We start from the raw sequence: 10,487 nt of genomic DNA, 5'->3' as shown, positions 1-10,487 counted from the left end.
GGGAAGTGCAGTGGTCGCTTCAAAATATGTCCTTCCTGAAGTAGGTGACTGAGTATAAAAATGCCGTGGCATGCTGTTGGCACTGGGGAGTGAGAATGTTGGAAATGGCAGGGAGAAAAGGAGGGAGAGAACTAATTTATTTTTTATAACCTTCTGTGTTCAGAGTTCTTCAGTGCAGGACCTCAGAGGTATTCATTAGAGGGAAAACCAAGCAATTTTCTCCCTTTCAAAAATTAGCTGGGGATGTCCACTCTATTATTAGTGATGTTCACATTCCAAGCAAAACTACAGCTGAGTGTAAACCTCAAAAAACACTGGACTGACCCAGTGTCATTCCAGTGAAAAATGGTTGATTAAGTGGATTGTATTTCAAAGCCTGGAACTGAATGTCTTGCAAAATTCTGGGATGATTTTGAGTAGTGCCATTTATTTATTCTTCTCCTATAGGAAAATGATATACAGCTGGGCTGTTACAGGTCAAATGATGCAAAAGGATTTCAGCACTATTCCCATCCACTCTTTGGGGCTGAAGCCATAGGTCATCCACAGTCCCATCCTCCTGCAAGATCTGCTGTATCCTGTTACCCAGTGTGATAGTGACCCACAGGAGGTAATGGAGAGGTTTGATTTGGAAAGGACAGATCAGCCTCTCTGTGCTTGGCACTTTCTCCAGTCAGCAGAGCAGGGCTGCTCTGCTGTGACTTCTCTGATGTTCCTGATGTCAGCAATCACTCTGCTGTAGAAACACAGGGTAAGTGGAAAACCATCTTGGACAGGAATTCAACCAGCTGGTCTGGAACTCAGCCTCTCTTCCCATGAGAGGCAAATGAACCATGTACCATGATCTGGGCAGTGTCAGAGTACACGGAAACATAGAGCTGCACACTCTGACCAGAGCCCATCCCACCATCATGAGCTCCCCATCACAGGATAGGGCTTTGGTTTTTATAACTCCGTGTCTCCTACCTCTTGCTGTATTAACAGTTATCTGTCTTGAAAGTGTTTGTTCCTTTTGTCTTGGGATTCCAAAAACAGGGTTACCTCCTTGTGCAAAACAAGGTGAAGAGGATAAAAAGAGTGGAGTGAGTGAGAAGCAGTGAGGAAAGATAAAGTGTCCTTTCCCTGGTGGGCTCCAGACTACTGTTTGGAGAAGAGACAAGGCTAGGAACAGGAAAATGATGTTTGGAATTTATATGATGTTTGTATTTCTTTGTGATAAAACTTAACAAAGGTTTACACCAATTGTTCTCAGAAAGATTTACAGTTTCCGTGCATTTCTGTTTTATTTTGTGACTTATGGTGGGTGTTGTCAGCTTCACAAATCACACTATTAAATTTTACAGCTATAGTTCTTTCTGATAGCATCATGTTTTCATGTATTTCCATTCCCTTGCATCTCCCTACAGCATGTGACATTGCCCAGGTGTGCCAACAGTGGCTGCTTACAGCTCCTCTGAACTCATTCTGGGAAGTATCAGTAGAAAGTATCTTGGGACAATGCCCTCCAGAGATGGCTCTTGAATTTTTCTGTCATTACTAATGCCAGTACATCTCCAGTGGCAGCAAGGGCTACTGGTGGCAGCAGGAGTTTGCACTGCCACAGTGTGTCCTGGTTCCTGTGAAGAGACAAAAGAGGATAGCTGAAGATCTGTTTCCATAGGTTTTCTATCAGCTCTGTGGAGGCACCTCTGGCCACAGTCATGGCATGTTGCAGGGAAGGAAAAAATATGCTGGGTGGAGGTTCCTGGAGGCTGCTCTGCATGCACAGGACTGCCTGGTTGCAGGAAGGAATGTCCACATGTTGTAGGCACTACCTGAGGTGCAAGCCCTGGAGCTGCTCATGGGGCAGTGATGTCCCTGAAGTGCTTTGGAGGGGTGGTCAAAAGCCTAAGTGTGCCCAGACTCTCACCTGTGTAGTCCAGACAGGTGGGATATAAAAAGTCTTCTCTGTCAGCAGATGACCTGAGCTTGGCTTTTCTTGAGCTCTTTGCTGGTGAGCCTGGGATAGGAGGTGTGAACTGTCACACACCCTGCTGGGTCCTCCATGGCAGCAAGCTGCTTCCAAACCTGCAACCTCTGCAACCCATGGCCTCCCTTCTCAACATCTGCCTAGACTCTGCCACGGGCTTTAGTGTCCTAGGCACTTCCTCAGGCATGGTCCAGCTTTTCTGCTTTGCTGCCCTTTTTAGAAAGGTACTAAAGTGAGGGAGTATCTATGTTCTCCCAGAGCATTTTCCAGGGATTGAAATGAAAGTTGAGATTTCTCTAACTTTTTACAATCCCTGTTTTCTCAGTGCATGAGAATCACATTTTAGGAGCCATGTATATCATGGCCCTGATAATTTACATTCATTGCCGAGTTATTTTTATCTGAGTCTGAATTTGCGGGCTAATTACACAGGCACACGCACACAGACAGAAACCACTTTGGCCCATTCCCAGAGATAAAGTAACCTAAAGCATGCATTACCAGCTCACTCAAAGGTTTGTTCTACCATTTATCTGATAGATCTTAAAAATAAAATGGTTTAAAGCGCCTTCAAATGAAGCTACAGAACCACCATAACAAGGATTTCCATGCTGAAGGCAACCAAATTACAACACATCAAAGTCTTTCCTAGTGCAAGTCATAGTACCTCTGGATGCCCCCCTGAAGCTTAAGAAACCACAGCCCTTCTGCATGTGGACACATACACACCTTGTGACATTTCTCACCCCAAAGTAGGTGTCAATCCCTTCACCTTGCCATGGTCCTGCTACTCTCACTATTCACTGGCTGAATTTAAACAGTGATGCTTTCTTGGTTGCATCACTGATAGAGACCTGGACAGTCTCAGGAGGAAGGTCTATTGCTGTAAAAGACTCTTTAAATTGGGAACATGCCAAGATCTTCATTGTCTCAAATGGTCTGAGCCACCTTGGATGTCCTTTTTCACGTTATCCCTCTGATACATCCCAATACCCTTTTAAACTTGTGGGAACCTGACAAGGACTCTAAAAACTTTCTATGAATGACACATTTAGGGATAGATATTCTGGACCACACCTTGGAGGAGAGGTTGTGGTGTGGCTGTGGGTGATCACAGGTGCATTCAGCCAATGGGGACATACATGTGGGGAGCTGTGGGGAAACAGAGTATGTGGATAACATTGCTTTCTAATAATTGTTTGGTGGTAAAATGTGAACATGGTCCTTGGAAGTATATGAACATTATTTAGGAGAGCTTTGAGAGGTTTCCTGTCTTTATAAGGGAGAGGAAACTTTGTCAGAAACCCACCCTTCTCTCCACTATATAAGGTTAGTTGGAAAAGGTGACTTGAAGGTAGAACAGAGTTTTAGGGAACTGTCTTCAGACTGGCACTCCTGAGGAAAGGTGACAGGGGACTTGTCCCAGAGAGGACTGGACATGCTTCATTTCTGGCATGCCTCTGATGTGCGTGCAAGCACTTTATGTGTATTCACTGAACTCAGAGAAAATTATGGAGGTTAAATAAATGCATTTGCATCATAACCCTGTTAAATTACTGTTTTTAAAACTTGTACTTTACCAAAAGACCAATGTTTGAGGCTGTTCTTCAGTTAGGCTCTAAGGTGTGCCATGGAAGATTAAACATTTTTCTTTATAAACTGTGCTAAGAAACATGACTCAGTTTAATTTTGGTTGCATCTCCACCAAAATTGTGGACATTAAGGATGTCCTAAAAAGATGGAAATTGAAATAGTGAAAAATGCATCACAAAGAAGACTGCACATTTTTAAAGTAAAAAATTAGATAACAAGTCATAGTGATCAAGCCTCATAGAAGCAGCTATGAGTGATTTTGGGTGTCTGATTCTGCAAGGGCATTTGTTGCTTGTAATGAAAAGACATCAGTACTTGTGGAAGTAACTCACTTTTGGAGTGCAGTATCATATATCCTATATAGCTGTGATAGAACTATATATGTCAGCCATAGACTGGCCTATTTTGATCACATTGCATAAATGTGTGCATATATAAAATATTAATACAGCATATTTTTAACTTTCTGCACCAAAAAGCTTACCATTGCTCTGCCTCTGGCTGCTATTTTTGTCAATTTTGAAGGGTATATCCTCCATGGTTTTGTGTGGCATCATCCAGACAGCAAGACCCATTTGCTTTTCTCACCTGCCCTTCTAGGGACAGAGCATGCCTACTGTGATGGTTGCTAGGGCTTACATGTCCTCCTCCACCTGGTTTTGCCTTCAGCTTTATTGTTTCTGGAAGTGTTCTCTTTTCCTCAGGAAACCAAACAGCTCCTGGTTGCATCCAGCTCTCCTGCTGGCAGTGTCATGGCAGAGGTGCTGTCATTGCTGTGGCAGAACCAAATGCTTCTGGAGGTCACTACTGCAAGGAAAGCACAGAAAAAGGGAGAGATTAGTGGGAAAACAGAGCTCAGACTGCAATGGATCTGGTAGTCAGGTAATCAGCTGGGAAAGAGATATAGGATGTTGTGATAAAACCATCTGTGTTATGTCTAAGCTGTAACACCACAAATGCAAAGCCATACTCATGGTGAATGCAAGTTCAGAGGCACCCTTGGAGAATTTGGGTGTAGAAATGCTGATAATAGCAAAGGAAAAAGTCCTCCCAAATTTTAATTTAAAATTTAATTTTAATTTGCATGATACAGTTTTTAACCCATAAAACCTAAGTAAGTTTAATATCTCACATCAAGGTGAAAGGAGTTTGCCTTATCCCTGGTATTAGAAAATGTTAGCACAACTCGAAGTGTTGTGACCCTCTGAAAGCATTTTTATGGTCAGGGTTTGCCTCTATGTATAAAATTAACTTCAAAGCAACTTTTCCCCTTTTCTAAAGAACTGAGGCTTTGGGTTCAAAAATAAATAAAATAAAGCAAAGTAAAGGAGACCACATCTTAGAACTTCCCAAAGAAAATGAGATTAAGAAATATTTATGAGTCATGGACTCACAGCCTTTCCATGATCTGTATGTGCACAAAAATGAAAAATAGCATCTTTAGCTGTGAAGATCTATTTTAGATGGTGAGATTCTTTTAAAATGGTAAGCCCTTTTGAGAAGGCAGGCCCTACCTTTCTCTTCCTGGGTCAGACTTAATGTACTATTGACAGGTAATGCATGGTGCTGGGGTCTCTGGACCTATGTTTTAATCTTTTAGTTATGGTTCATTGCCACTTATCTGTATAAATTCTGTATTTACCAGCCATGAAACATGAGATTTGTAAAAACAGTGATGGAGACACTACAAATTATGTCTCCCCACTTTCCCTGGCATGAACTGATACAAACAAGCCCAATTGTATCACGCTATTTTGCATCACAAAATAATAAAACTTTTCATGTGAAGATGGCACTAATATATGCAATGTGATTTGAGCCAGTGGACTGTGGTAGCAGGATTCATGAATTACAGTGTTCAAAAATAAAAGGAAGGCAAAGGGGTTGTTTTCTCATTTGTGATACCACAAAAGTCTTTTAAAAAGCTGGCCTTTAATTCCAGTGATGGGCTAAATCTGAAGAATGAATCAATACAGAGGCCCATTTAAGGACAAGGCTCCTGTCCTTCAGAGCTGCTCCTCAACCCTGTTAGACATATTGGAAATAACCCTGCTGCCTATTTGTTGGATCTGCTTTCCCAGGATAGTTAGAGAATTGTCCTGCAAAGGCTCTATATCAAGTAAGGCCCCATGGATAAGATTCACATCCAAGCTAATCAAAAGAAAAGGCTAGAAGAGACTTAGAAGGCAAGCTCAACATTTCCATGCTGTCCTTGAGACACATTTGTCCAAATTGTCCATAAGATTTATCGCAACATCTGCTTCAGTACTTTGCCAACAGAACTCAGTGCTCCACTGTCTGCAGTGTTAGATTTTTCTCAAAGTGCCTAGCCTGAGTCTTTCTGCTGCAATTAAAATAAGTTGCTGCTTTTTGACACCATAGGAACAGTGATCAGATGTTTCGCTTCTTTACAAAACCCTTTTACATATTTGATGGTGTTTCCCCTTTGGTGTCCATAGCCCGACTCTTGATATTTCTTCAGTTGCTCCTCAAAGGACTCTTTGGATTGTTTACCTCTGGGATGTCTCTGAGAGGTCCTCACTTTCCTTGATGTGCAGTAGCCAAACTTAAGTGTGTCATTGCACCTGAAGCTGCACTAGTGGTTTGTAAAGCAGAAGGATGTCTGCAGATGTCCAGCAAGCTGTGCTCCCCAAGAGAAGCATTCTTCAGATACCCAACACAAAGTCAGACCTCTTTTCCACTGTGTGACAGGGTTGATTCATACAACCTGTGCTCCATTTTAATGCCTGCCTTGTCTTTGAACCGCTCCCTAGCCAATTTTATTCCATTTTGTACTTTAGCTTGATCATGGCTACCTGAATTTAATACTTTGCATGTGACTCTATTAAATTTTCTCTTTTTCTGTTTTTCAGCCAATTTCTTCAGCTTGTCAGATCACTTTGGATTTCAGGCTGTCCTCCAATTTGACAGCCATCTCTGCAGTATCATATAATCTGTTACTGTAGTAAGCATATTTTATATTTCATCACCTAGCTCACTACATGGAAAAAAAAACCCCAATGTGTATAAGATAGAACCTGTCAAAAATGAGTTTCATATTTGAGATATCTTTGGATTTTAATGTTGAAACACTAAACTTTCCCCTTGGTATGGTACCCAGTTAGTTTGACACCTATGTTACGGTATTTCTGCATAGGAGGGCTCCTTACAAGGAGATGACAAAAAGTCACTGCGGTCAAGCTGGACAGTCCTGCAAGACCATGTAAACACACCAGCCTGCTGGCAGTTCGCTGCCCTTTGCCATACTTGTATGGCTACAGTGGGGAAGGCATCACCCAGGCTGCCACTGAGGTCTGAGGTACTCATGTCTTAGAAGAGGTTTAGACAAACTCTTGGAGGAGGTTGCTGGCTGTTCATAATGACTTGAAAGCCACCTGCTGCAAAGACACCCTGATAAGGGCTAGAGGCTGAGGGGTAGAGCAGAGACCATGCCTAGCATTACCTAGAAATTCACTTTCATATGTCATCTATTAATTGGGTTAATATCCGCTTGTGTCAGATAATGAAAGTGGACATGTTTTGGTCTAGGTTTATCTGACAGGTGCTGAAAACCAAACACCCAGTCAAGTCTGAGCATTATCCTCAACTCAGGCACTGGCATTTCGCCGTCCCTTCTTTAAAGGTTCCACACCACTTATATAATGCATAATGTTATGTGCAAGTTGGTAGTTCTCGCTATGAAAAGGTGACACCTTGATTTCTATTATGTTTAAGTGGATTTTTCTTTTCTGTAAAACTGTAAGACAGAAACATGATTGAAAGACCAAAGTAAGGTAACAAATGTTAATTTTCTTGTATGGTATGTTGTATGTTGTAAGTGAAAGCCAGAAATCAGAAGCTTTTCAAATTGACACATAATGATTGCCCTTAGATACTGGCCTGCTTTATTTACAAGATGTTAAAAATTACATTGTGAATACTCATATGATCATAATAAAATGATTGCCTGTAGAAGTGTGAATTCCATTTAGCCTTTACAAAGAAGCACTTAGTGGGCTTTGTACTGCGTGGGCATGACCTTAGAAAAGGCCTATCATTTGACTATGAAAACATGGCTTAATTCCAGTGCTAACAACATCACTCTGCTAAAATAACTTTGGCGGGCACAACGACCTATAATTTTTGTAACACCATTGAAAAAAGTGTTTTCCTTACAGTAGTGTTAATTGTGCACAGGATAGATTTTTTTTTTTTGGTATATATTAATAATATTGGTTTGATTAGCTATTTTTAACAAAACTGTGAATTGTGAACAAGCACCTCTGGATGCTTCTTTCAGTGAAGGGTGAACACTCTCAGGTCCCACATTAGCAGTGTTCTGTACTTGATTCTATTATCTCATCATTTTGGTTTTTTATGTGAATCTCAACAGAGCAACCAGAGCCACATCAGTAATATACTATCAAATGGTACAAAAATATGATGATGAGGAAAATATCAGTGTGCACTCAGAATTATAACCTAAAAAGGCACCAATGGAATAGAAATTGTTCCTCTGACCCTGTTTCCACTCAGCCTGGTTACCGAGCAATTTAACTCTGAATACCTCAGTAGTAATTCCTGATTTTCACCATAGTGAATATGGCCCAGGGAATAATATACTTGCCATCAGTTCACACTGACTGTTACCTTTTCTTTACTTCAGCTGACGTGTATGATGAGACTGACTATTTTCTAGGCTGTATCCTCTAACTTATGTCATCACTGACGGCAATAAAATGAAGAATGTAAAATGCAGCCATTTCAGCTGAATTGTGAGCTATGACTGCATGAGGTTAAGAGCTCATGACATGTATGCATGCTTGCTGCAAACACGACAGAAGAGGTGTTTTTGTATCAACTCCAAAGAATTTGGATGAGAAAAAGTGCCTTTTTCACTTTTTGGTTCTGTTTGCCTTGACATAATTCTGCTATTCAAACCCCCAGGGGCAAATATTTCAACAAAGAGACAGTCTTAGGTGATTAAACTGTCATGAAACAGAGATGTAGTCGGTGGGATTGATTGGTTCTCACTGTGCCTTGACGCAGCTGTGGCTTGGATGAGCAGGACTGGTTCTGAGTCAATCTGACTAGGATGGGATCATGCCAGAGGTGAGGGGAATCAGCTAGTTAGAGGAGCACAGGCACCTATTTTCTCCTTCAGGCTTTGTTTTTTTTAATGCTGGTGATTTGTGACACTTAATGAATGAAGAAAGCATCCCCAGCATGGTCTTCATCATCACGGACCCTCATTACTTGGAGTGATGCTGCTGTGGCCCAGCACCTCCAATCCTCACCTTCAGCCGGGCCAATGCAATGCAAGGATCTGAAGGAACTCTTTGCAAGAGACATTCAAAGCCTAGGGAGCCACCCTAGTTTCCTAGGTTACTTGATCAGATAAGCCAGAACCTCATTTTAAGGGATTTCTACATGGCTCCATTACTGAAGCAGCTGAAAATAAGGGAATACATTGGTAAAGGTGATGTCTATCATTCCATATTCTGGGTCTGTCCCATTTTCTTCTTTGCACTTTATTTTAACCATCCTGAAGGAACTGTGTCTCAGCCTCATCAGATAGTGCCCTTATGTAATAGCAAAGATGCTTTAAATGCTGACTTTGAGACATGATGTTCTGTTGAAAAGTGAGGGAACTGTACTATGGAGATAAATATTTGTCTCAGTTCACTAAACTCCATGATTTGTTGACCAGCAAATGATGTTATGAAGCATGTTGATTCTCTCTAAGAGGCACAATGTGCAAGAAGGTACTGATGACTTCTCTTACAAGGGTTTGAAAGGATCTGGAAACACTTCCATACTGATATGAAGAGACTGCTTTGAACACAAACATGTATCACAGCAAAGTTTAAAGAAACTTCAGACTTTTGAACTAATAAAGTAAGATTGAAATGATGTGCGTATCAATAAAGGCAAGAAACTATGCTCATGTAGCTTGGCTTAGTGGTCTTTCTGTGCTGTGGGAGAATCTTTAAACAGGAATGAATTCACTTTCTTGCTGGGTTTTGTTAGTGTTTAGGAAGAAACTCAGCTAGGGCTGACCCAGAGTGATGCTGCTTAAATTGATTCTAAGCTGTAGCTTCCCTAAGTCATGTTAGCAGATTAAAGTTACAACTGAAAGGTCTTGAATTGTAGGCATCAGACTGTAAATTAGCTACTGAAGTAGAGGGCTGTGAGTTTAAGAACCTGACTGGGAACAGCCATCCCATATTACATGTATTTGGCAATAAGCCTCCATTAAGGGACCAAAGAAAACAACACAGCCGTGACTGATCAGGTGGAAGAGAAGTAATACAAAACACCCATCAGTTTTGTTGCTTCTAGAATATCCTGGAGGGATTTAAGACATGAAAAGTAGGCAAGAGAGTTTGAATCTTGCCTTTTATTAAATAGTCCTAGGTTTTGCAGTATTCCTGAACACATTTTCTCAAGTTCTTTGGGCAAAGTCAGGCTCATACACATTTTTTCCAGCAGTATTCCACTCCCTTAGGTCACTATGGGGGCCCATTTGAAAGGTTAGTTGTGAATGCCATGTTATAATCATTCACATCTAATCAATTAGCTTTTATGGTTGCCTGTGCTTAATATGGGGAGTTCAGCTTTGCATTTAACACACTCCTAAACTATCTGTAATTCCTCTCTAAGCTTCTTCTTTTCCTACAATTACTTGGTTTCCTTCTGTACTCTTTCACCACAGCATTTATTCTGTGCATGTTGTTTTCCTCTCACACAGTCCAGTAGGCTTATGGTACACTCTGTTTTAGTAAAGCCTGTTTCTTGTGCTTGGAAAAGCTGCTAAAAAAATGGCATATTTCTTATGTTGGGAAGAATGAATGTGGAATATCACATTAATCTCTAAGTACAGAACTTCTCAAGTGTTCTCCTTTTCACTGGAAATATATGTGGC

The 10,487-nt window shown here is 41.1% G+C and overlaps 1 long non-coding RNA gene across 1 annotated transcript; it reads right to left on the bottom strand.

Moving 5' to 3' along the window:
- Nucleotides 1-1,188: 1,188 nt before the first annotated feature.
- Nucleotides 1,189-4,686, bottom strand: LOC117243861. The gene is made up of 2 exons (XR_004495782.1): nt 4,047-4,686; nt 1,189-1,616 (listed from the first exon to the last, which is right to left on the bottom strand). It is a non-coding gene; the product is annotated as an uncharacterized LOC117243861 (long non-coding RNA).
- Between the last annotated feature and the right edge of the window lie 5,801 nt (nt 4,687-10,487).

The sequence above is a fragment of the Parus major genome, chromosome 2 (genome assembly GCF_001522545.3).
Source record: "Parus major isolate Abel chromosome 2, Parus_major1.1, whole genome shotgun sequence".
Classification (NCBI taxonomy): domain Eukaryota; kingdom Metazoa; phylum Chordata; class Aves; order Passeriformes; family Paridae; genus Parus; species Parus major.
The sequence above is the reverse complement of the archived record's forward strand: the minus strand, read 5'-3'. Positions and strand labels throughout refer to the sequence as shown.